Raw genomic sequence first — 10,939 nt, forward strand, 5'->3', positions numbered from 1 at the left:
GCCATGATGACTGAGCAAGGCACTGATCTACAAGTATAGTAGAATATCATTAAAAGTCATTTTATCCCTCCCCCCTTTTTTTAGACCATTAGTACCTAGTTTTTCCCAAGATCCCTTGGATAGCTAGCCTCAGATCCTTGAGTCAATCAGCATCAGATATGAGTTCCATCTTGTGGAGTGAGCCTTAAGTCAAAATAGATATTAGTTGGTTATTCCTAGAAGTTTTGTGCTACCATTGCATTAGCATATCTTGCAGGTAGTACACCATTGTAGATCAAAGGGTTTGTGGCTAGCTTGTTGTTTACATTTCTCTTTTGATAGTATACAGAGTACCTTCCTTCATCCAAGACTCTAGCACTTAGGGGTGAAGACTCTATGTAGGCAACAGCTCGATTTCTGTATTTTCAATGAGTTGTGTAAACATTATCTTCAGCACCATGGGCTTGCCATCAGTTTGTGAAGAGGAAACTATAGTCTTTGCAACAGTCTGGGTTATTTGGAGATTCCCATTGGAACCCATTTTCAAATAATGCAATTAGATGTAACCCAATCCTGGTACTGGAAGCTTCATTTAGTAATAAGAAATATCCAGTTGTCACTCTGTCTCTCGATTATTTGGTGAATTCACATAGATCATCTTCATACATGTATATATTTTAGGAAGCTTTTACTGTATTAGGTTTCCATAATATCCTTCAAATGACTCTTAATTTTAACTATCTCTCCCCATATTTCTTCCTGCCCCTCCTTCGATCTCCCTCTCCACTTCATCCACCTGTTTCAATCCTGCCACCCATCCATAACTATCTATTCTATTTCTGTTTTCTAGAGAGATCTATCTATGCCCCCAAAATCTCTCACTCTTTATCTAACCTCTGTTGTTTTAGAGGTTGTTGTTTGGTTATCATTGACTTAACAGCTGATATCCACACATAAGTAAATACAGTCCATATTTGTCCTTCTGGGTCTGGGATGCATCACTTAGGATGATTGTTTTTTTTCATGTTCCATTCATTTACCTGAAAATTTTATTATTTCATTTATTTTTACAGCTGAGTAGTACTCCATTGTATACATATACCCATGTTATTTATCTTCTGTTGAGGGACATTGGGTTGTTTCCAATTTTGGGCTGTTATGAACAAAGTAGCAATTAACAGAGTTAAACAAGTGTCTCTGTGGTAGGATGTAGCATCCTTTGGGTATATGCCTCAGAGTTACAGCTGGATTTTGAGGTGGATAGATTTTCATCTTTCTGACAAAGTGCCACACTTATTTCCAAAGTAGCTCTACAAGTTTGCCTTCCCATCAGCAGTGAATGAGCGCTCCCTTTATTCCACATTCTCACCAGCATAAGCTGTCACTTGTCTTATTGATCTTAGCTATTCTGATAGATGTAAGATGAACTCTCAAAGTAGTTTTGACTTGTATTTCTCTGAGACCTAATGATAGTTAACACTTCTTTTATTGTTTCCCAGTCATTTGAGTTTCCTCTACTGAAAATTCTCTTGTTTGGATATGCAGCCCATTTTTAATTGAATTATTTGCTGTTTTAGTTAGGGTTTCTATTGCTGTGAAGAGACACCATGACCACAGCAATGTTGATAAATGAAACATTCAATTGGGTGGCTCACTTATAGTTTCAGAGGTTTAGTCTTTTATTGTCATGGCAGGGAGCATGGGAACATGCAGGCAGATGTGGTGCTGGAAAAGAAGCTGAAGTCCTATATCTTGCAGGGAACAGGAAGTCAGCTGAGACACTGGGCAGTATCCTTAGCATAGGAAACCTCAAAGCCTTCCCTACAGTGGCTCACTTCCTCCAACAAGGCCATACACTACAACAAAGCCACTCCTCCTAATAGCCACTCCCTATGAGATTATTGAGGCCAATTACATTCAAACTACCACATTTGGGTTTTTTGATATCTAGCTTTTTTTTAGTTCTTTATATAATTTTGGATATTAGCACTCTGTCGAATGCGTAGTTGGTAAAAAAAATCTTTCCTGTTTCATAGGCTGCCCCTTTATCCAAATGAGAGTGTCTTTTGGTATATAAGAGCTTTTCAGTTTCATGAAGTTATTAATTATTTATCTTAGGGACTATACTAACACTTCTCTGTTCAGAAAGTCTTCTCCTATGCCAATGAATTCAAAGATATTGCCGCCGGGCAGTGGTGGCGCACGCCTTTAATCCCAGCACTCGGGAGGCAGAGCCAGGCGGATCTCTGTGAGTTCGAGGCCAGCCTGGGCTACCAAGTGAGTCCCAGGAAAGGCGCAAAGCTACACAGAGAAACCCTGTCTTGAAAAACAAAAACAAAAACAAAAAAAAAAAAACAAAAAAAAAAAAACAAAAAAAAAATCAAAGATATTGCCCACGTTCTCTTCTATCAGGTTCAGTTTATGTGGTTTCATGTTGAGGTCTTTGATCCATTTAGAGTTGAGCTTTATACAGAATGATAAGGATGGATCTATTTGGATTCTTCTACATGCAGCTGTCCAGTTTGACCAGCACTAGTTGTTGAAGATGCTTTCTATTTCAAGTGTGTATTGCAGCTCCTTTATCAAAAATCAGGTGTGTGTGTGTGTGTGTGTGTGTGTGTGTGTGTGTGTGTCTGAGTCTTCAATTAAATTCCACTGATTGATGTGTCTGTTTTTGTGCCAATTTGATGCTGTTTTTAGTACTATAGCTCTGTAGTACAACTTGAAATTAGGGATGGTGACCCCTCCTGTGGTTCTTTTACTATTCAGAATTGTTTTTTTAGTTATCCTGTTTTTTTGTGTTTCCATATGAAGCTGAAAATTACCCTTCCAAGATCTGTGAAGAATAGTGTTGGAATTTTGATGGGGATTGTGCTGAATCTGTAGATTACTATGAAAACCTCTTTATTGATATAAAATGTTCTTGCCGTACAGTCTAGGCTGGTGTTGAACTTGTGATCCTTCTCCCTCAGTGCAGGCATTACAGCTGTGTGACACTGTGAAGAACACTCAAGAAAGTAAACATTCTTTCTGATGGAAATTTAAAAATGTTACAGTTCATTTGAGAAGATACCACTTAAACAATCATGTAATTGATTTAAATGACAGACAACACCAATGTAGAATCTGTGTCCCAAGCCAACTTGTAAGTAATGGCTGGTGTTGCCATAGAAGTGAAGATGCGTAACTAACTCGGAGCTGCTTGGTCTAACCTCAGACCAGGGGAGAAGGAATGTAAAGCATCTATTCCTCTGTCAAACAGAATGCAATATTAACTACATGATTACCTTTATCCAGTTGTCTATAAGAAAGAGTCACGCTACTAATTCCATCCATTTAAGTATTATTGTTTAAATGACATTCCTTAAGTTTATGTCAAGGGACTCCTTTCTTTTTATTCCCTTCACTGGTACCTTTATGGAAGTGTTATTGGCTTAACATTTTAAACCTGCCTCACTATAATCAGATCGCCCTTTATCCTCATTCTTTAATATTTCAGAAAGTATAAGCAATAGTAAAATCAAGATTATTTTAAGTTACCAGTTCTGAAGCCACACTGAACAAGTTAGTTACATCTGTCCTCAGATTTAGGCCTCAACTTGTAAGTATATGGGAGTCCAAAATCAGACATGTTTCTTTCAGAAAATTTACCTATGGAATCATGATACATAACCAACTCTGTTTTCGCTTATAAACTATTAAGATTTAAGATCAGTCATTACAAAATTATTATTTCCCTCGATGGCAAAGTGTGGTGTGTGTGTATGAGTGTGTGTGTGTGTGTGTGTGTGTGTGTGAAAAAGAGAGAGAGACAGAGAGAGACAGAGAGAGAGACAGAGAGAGAGAGAGAGAGAGAGAGAGAGAGAGAGAGAGAGAGAGAGAGAGAGAGAGAAAGAAGTGGGTAGCTGAGCTTATCCAGAAAACTGGAGGTCAATATTTGGTGTTTTCCTCTATCAATCTTCAACCTTATTTTTTTAATCATTCCTCTCCCCCAACTCCTCCAAAATCCTTCCCACCTCACTAACTACCAGTTCCCTCTCTCTCTCTCTCTCTCTCTCTCTCTCTCTCTCTCTCTCTCTCTCAAAAATGAATGCATAAATAAAAACAAACACAAATCCAATAAGACCAAAAAAATACCAAAACAAAAAAAGAAGTGCACAAAATTGATGGCGTCCGTTTTGTGTGGATCAACTACTTCTGGGCATGAGGCTTGCCTAGGTGTGTAGTTAATATACCCATGACACCTCAATGGAGAAAACTAATTTTCCTTTTTCCAGAAGGTATCAAATGCAAATAGATTATTGGTTATGGGTATGAATTTGTGTCTACTTCTCTTTCTCAGTGATGGGATTTTGTTTGATTTGAATCTGTGCAGGTGTGTACATGCTGTCACCATTTCTGTGAGTTCATATTTACATCAGTCCTATTGTAGCTAGAAGACACTGTTCCCTTGGAGCTGTCCACCACCTCTGAATCTTAGTCTTTTAACCTCATCTTTCACGTAGATCTCCAATCTTTCATGGGAGGGGTTTGATAATGTCATCCCAACTGGGTCTGAATGCTCCAAGTCTCTCACTCTCTGCAGATTGTCCATTCGTCGGTCTCGGTATCAATTGCCATCTAGTCCAAGAAGCTTCTTTGATGAGGGTTGAGTGATACACTGATCTACAGACACAGCAATATGTCATTAGGAGTCATTTTATTGCTATGTTCCTTTATCAGAATAATAGTAGTAGGTTTACCACTAGGACCCCTGACCTACCTTGTCTCCGATTTTTGGCCACATTAGCAGTGTCAAGCATGGATTCTATCTCATGGAGTAGACCTTATATATAATAACAATTGGTTACTCCCATAACATTTGTTCCACTATCACACTATCATATCTTCTAGACATGTCTCTATTGTAGGTCATAAGACTTGAAGCTGGATGATATTATTACTTTTCTCCTCTGATATCAAACAGTACTTTCCAACACAATGAATACTACTTAGTAGGGGCAAAGCTTCTAGTTAGGCACAAGCTTGAACTCCCCATGTTCAATGACATAAGTAGAATCTTCAGCAATAAGGCAATACTGTCAGGTTGTAGAGATAATATTACTTAACCTAGAGCTCACTGATTTGGCTAGACTGGTTGACCAGTGAGACCCCTGGAATCTACCTGTCTCCTCCTACCTAGGCTGGGGCTACAGGCTTATAGCCTTATAAGAATTTTTTTAATGGTTGCATGGTTGTCCATGGTCTGGGCCTTGTCATATTATTTTGTTATATTATCATTATTATTATTGAGATTATAATGTAATTATAAAATTCTTCCTTCCCTTTCCTCTCTCCAAACTTTCCCATATACTCCTCCCTAATTTTCTTCATGTGGCCTTTTTATTCACTAATTGTTATTCATATCTATCTATCTATCTATCTATATATATATATATACCTAAATATACCATTTTGGTCCATATAATGTTACTTGTATGTATGTTTTTAGTGCTGAATGTTTGGCATTGGACAACCAATTGGTATGCAAGTGTGGGGAAAACCACTTCTCCCATGACCAATTTATTCAGTTTCCTATAGTTATTTTTATAGGGTTAAGGCCTTGTGGGCTTTTTCCCATCCAGTTTAACATGTTCATTAGTGTTGTCCTTGTTCAGCTCATGTTTGGCCGTCCATGTTGGTGAGAATTTATGGGTGTAGCTTCTGATATTACTAGTAGACACAATCTCACAACAAACACATTGATCCTCAGGCTCTTAAAATGTTCCCATCCCTTCTCCCACAATGCCCCCTGTATCTTAGGAGCAGGATCACTTTGTATCGAGGTGTCCATTGAGATTGGGTTCCATAATATTGCATTTTGATTGGTTGTGATTTTCTGTAGTGGTATCTGTTGCAAAGAGAAGTTTCCTTGATGAGGGCGAAGACTACACTTACCTGTGGGTACAAAGACTAACTTTTATAGACTGTTGTTAGAGATTATGTGCGTTTAGTAAATTAGTTGTTGTAGATTCTCCTCCAATAACCATGATTTCACTAGCACTGAGTAATTAGCTAGGTCCAGTACTAGCCATTGTTTTCCACTCACTGACATATCAGACTTTTATATGAGTACTAGGTATCTGAACTCAGCTTATTATTCTTGTGCTTCAAGAACTTTACCCACTTAACCTTCTCCCCAGCCTCAGCAGTTTTTATTCTGTGAAATTTCCAAATAACTTTCCCATATGGTAAATTTAAGCTGTTACGATAAAAATAACTTATTTGTACTGAGGTGTGATCACAATTAAAAATAAATTTGATTAATCATTTTGTTTTCTTTCTACTAAGGAAATAAATAATACCAGCTGTTAAAGGAAGCTAAATAGTAATTATCCACATTATAAGATCCTTGAGGCCCTTCTTGCTAGCACATCAGTCTTCACTGATAATGATGACATAATCATTAATTTGGGAACGGTGAAGTCCTTTGGAACCTCACATTTTATTTTATGCTCTAAAACTGCAGTCTAGGGTCTCAGAAGGAACATAGGGTCAACGATCCTTTCAGACTTGAAAAGTAAAACTTGTCAAAGAGCTTCAGCTCTTGTGTTAATTACTTCAAATTCTGAACAGAAAATGACCTTTGAAATCTGCAGGGTTTTTTTTTTTTCTAAAATTTAATAGAGCATTATCTAGAAATTGCTTGCATCCCCCCCTCAGCTCTTTAAGATTGTCAAAAGAGCTGGGGTAGAAATCTGCTATGAGGATAGACACACCTAGGCAGCTTGGGAAATGACCTCATCACTCACAGGCCCAGGGCATGCTGGTATGTTCAAGACATTCTGAATATAGTTCTTGAAACAAACGGCTGACCTACAGGCTCTAGTTTCTCTTTGCCTACTTGTGTTTTGTCAGGAGAAGGAATTTGCTTGGGCGGTATTTACTCATTTACCTGCTACTTTCATGGCCTTATGTAGATATGGTGTGCCTTTGGTTTGCATGTCATTTTCTGTTTCAATCAGTTTTGGTTGATGTCTCAGAAACTTAACATGGCAATTTAGGCAGGTGATATGCTCTTTTTTTCTTTTTTTTTAAATAAAAGGTTTATGACCCTAGTAAGATTTCATCATAATCTCTCCAATATAAAATTGATTGTAAATTGAAACTTCTTAATTCTGAATTATTTGAGTAAGGGGCATTATGCTATTAATCTCTCCTTTATAATCCAGAATGCTCAGTGAAAAAAATTAATGTATGTTCCTTTCTTTCTTTCTTTCTTTTTTTCTTTCTTTCTTTCTTCCTACCATAATAGACAAACCAGAGTTTAACATACGGAGACATTTATACTCTGAAAATTATTCTGAAGGGCTGTGAGTTGCAAAGTGCTGACAAATTAAATATGCATTTCCATATGCTTCTAAAAAGATCAAATGTATCTGTGAGAGCTATCTACATAAATCCTTCATGAGTTTGGTTCAACACGGATGCCCAAAATTTGAGTACTTTCAAAAGTCTCAGGTTGAGACGTCTTTTTCCTGTTCTTGTACTCAAGACGTCAATATTATTTCAAAGGATTATACAGCAACATTTCAAGATAATAAAAGACTTCAAGAAAGTATATTCAGAAAAATTTCAAAGACTTTTTGAAAATGTTTTATTCTAAAATATTGATTCAGCTCTTATAAGAACAACATAATATTCTGAAATGTCAGTAAACAATAATTTTTATTAACTAACAGTTATCAACTTAGGAGATATGTTTGTATGACTGTGCTTATCATACTGCTAGCTCACTGGCCACATTTGAATGAGTCTCATGCAAAATGAGACTTGAAGAAGTAGCTGAATATGTGACAGACCAAGAAAGCATGGATGGGCAAACAAAGGGAAGAAAATGGGTTGATCTCAGCACTAACTCCTCAAACTGCTTTGCAGAGACATGTTAGACAGTTGATGTAGAACTAAGCACCACAGTGGTGAGGAGGTGAATAATTGCAGAAAATAGAAACTGATGACAACCTCAATGCCATGCCATATCAAGCTTGATAGCAGGCCTGCTTGGGGGCTGGTCACTAGTTTCAGGAGAGGAACCAAAATTTGTAGACCCAACCAACCCACGGTGCTTCTTTGCAGGATCTCCTTTGTCATGGGGACTCTCAAGCCAGAGTCTATTTTTGTCACGCAACCACACTTTCACCTTTTTGCCAATATGCTGAATAACCAATGACTGAACGTAGGCTTTCCTTGCTCCTTCTCTGGCTGTTTAATTTGTATTTCATTATTTATGATTCCTTTCATTACTTTCTCCACCATTGCCTGCTCTGATTCCTCTGTGCTAACTGCCTTCTCTAGGTGCCTGAAATCCTGTTACTGTGGAGATACATTATCTCCTTGAAGTCTAACAAAAGAGCATCTGTTTCCTCTGTGTTTCTTCTTTTTCTCACCATTGCTTTAGCAAAACAATGGCCTGCTGTGACATTGTGGCCAAAGAACTTGACCTCATGACTTATGTACCTACCAGACCAAGTCCAAATGTTACTCAACTAACTTCCCATGCCAGAACACAAGGTACTAGTACATTAAAACAGGGGTTGTTTGCATTTGTCCATCCAAATTGGATTGTACATCTAAAAGACTGTCATGGGAGCATGCAAGAAACACTATGGTTTATGATAGATAAATAAATCTTAGAGCAATAAGAAATGATAATCAAATGATTTGCAATCATTCATGAATAGAAGTTATGTTCATTAAACCACAGAAGAATGTTCCCTTACAATTTAAAATAAATATTGTTCACATTAAAGAAATATTTCTGTACATCCACTATATGGCAAGCAAAAGGTACATGGAATGTACCAACAAATAAGCAATCTTGCTTATCTCCATAAAGCTTGTGCTTCTACTGGTGTACAGACCATGCCCATAATATAGAGCAAGTGCATGCATGCTATAAATAAAAAAGTCTTACAGGGAATTTAAAGGGTATCAAAGAAGAGGTTTATAGATGCACGTTTTGTGGGAACGTCGACATGTCAAATTTTGAAAAGGCCTTCATGAAAACACATCCCGAGTGCTAAAGAGTTAAAGGAATGAAAATATTTATGAAGTTCTTCTGAAAAGAGTTGCAAGTAGAGGAAATACTTTATCCAAGGTTATAATGTAAGAGCAGAACTTGAGTACTTGTGGGAAAGCAAGGATGCTAGCATGATCTGAATAGATTGGATGGGATGAGAATAAATCGACACAATTAGATAGGTAAAAATCATTATATGTTAAAAATTTTAAATGATCATCAAAATTGATTCTTAGGTAGGGATAGAATGGAAGAATGATACCTTTGGCAATTCTTTTATTATATAGGATTGTTTTAGCTCTCCTGAGTTTTTTGTTTTTCCATATGAAGTTTAGTATTGTTCTTTCAAGGTGTGTAAATAATTGTGTTGGAATTTTGATGGGGATTGCACTGAATCTGTAGGTTGCTTTTGGTGAGATACAAATTTTTACTATGTTAATCCTATGCATCCATGAGCATGGGGAATATTTCCATCTTCTGAGATCTTCTCCAATTTCTTTCTTCAAAGACTTGAGGTCCTTGTCATACAGGTCTTTCACTTCCTTGGTTAGAGTTTCCTTGGGATATTTTATACTGTTTGTGGCTATTATATAGGGTGTTGTTTCCCTGATTTCTTTCTCAGCCTTTTTATCATGTGTTTATTTAAAATTGTAAGGTAAAATTCTTCTATGGTCCAATGAACATACTTCTATTCATGAACAATTACAGATCACTTGATCATCTTTTTTTATTTCTCACAGATTTATTCATCTATCATCAGCCATAGTGTTTTCTGTATACTCAGCTGACAGTCTTTTAGATGTACAATCCAATTTGGATGAACAAATGCAAACAACCTCAGTTCGAATGTACTAGAATTCTGTGTTCTGTGTGTGAAGTTAGTTAGGTAACATTTGGACCCAGTCTAGTAGGCATGTAAGTCATGAGGTCATGTTCTTTGGCCACAATGTCACAGCAGGACATTGTGTTGATAACCAGTGGGTATAAGAAAAAACACAAAGGAAACAGATGTTCTTTTGTTAGGTTTCAAGTAGACAACACATCTGCTGGAAGTTTCCCTTGCATCAGGCGTCTACTCTACTCCTTAAAGCCTCCTTTTCCAGTCATCTCTCTCAGCATTCTATTCTTCTGCCCACCTCCAACCTGATCCTTCAAGTTCCCATGTCTACCCACCCCCAATTCAACTAGGAGATCTCCTCTATTTCCCCTACCCTGGGGGATCCATGCCTCCCACCTTGGGCCCTCCTTGTTACTTAGCCTCTCTGGATCTGTGGATTGTAGCATGGTTATCCTTTACTTTACAGTTAATATCTACTTATGAATGAGGACATACCATGTTAGTCTTTCTGGGTATGTGTTACTTCACTTGGTATTTTTTTTCTAGTTCTGTCCATTTGTCTTTAAATTTCCTGGTGTCCTTGTTTTTAATAGCTGAGTAATACTTCATTGTGTAAATGGAATCAAATCAAAGACCCAGACATACATTCACACACCTATGTGCCGCGGCCTGCACAGCTGGAGCACGAAATCTGGCGAGGGACGCCGAGGTTAAACAGCACTCTAGACACCCAGTCTCAGTTCGTCAGGGAAGCAGCTCTCTTTATTCGTACCAACATGGGCTTATGTACCCCTCTAACAGCAGGAGTCAAGGAATGGTTACTCTGTATCCAGAGGCAAGCCGGACACTGTTTTCCACACAGGAAAAACCACAGGAGAACTGATCCCCAGCACCCTCCGGAACCCAACTGCACATTTTTCACACAAACAACTTAACTGGGACAGGACAAAAAAGGGCATTTAAAATTAAGGCAGCAAACTTACTGCTGCCGACACCTATGGACACTTGATTTTTGACAAAGAATCCAAAACTATAAAATGGAGAAAAGAAAGCATCTTCAACAA

The sequence above is a fragment of the Peromyscus eremicus genome, chromosome 4 (assembly GCF_949786415.1).
Source record: "Peromyscus eremicus chromosome 4, PerEre_H2_v1, whole genome shotgun sequence".
NCBI lineage: Eukaryota > Metazoa > Chordata > Mammalia > Rodentia > Cricetidae > Peromyscus > Peromyscus eremicus.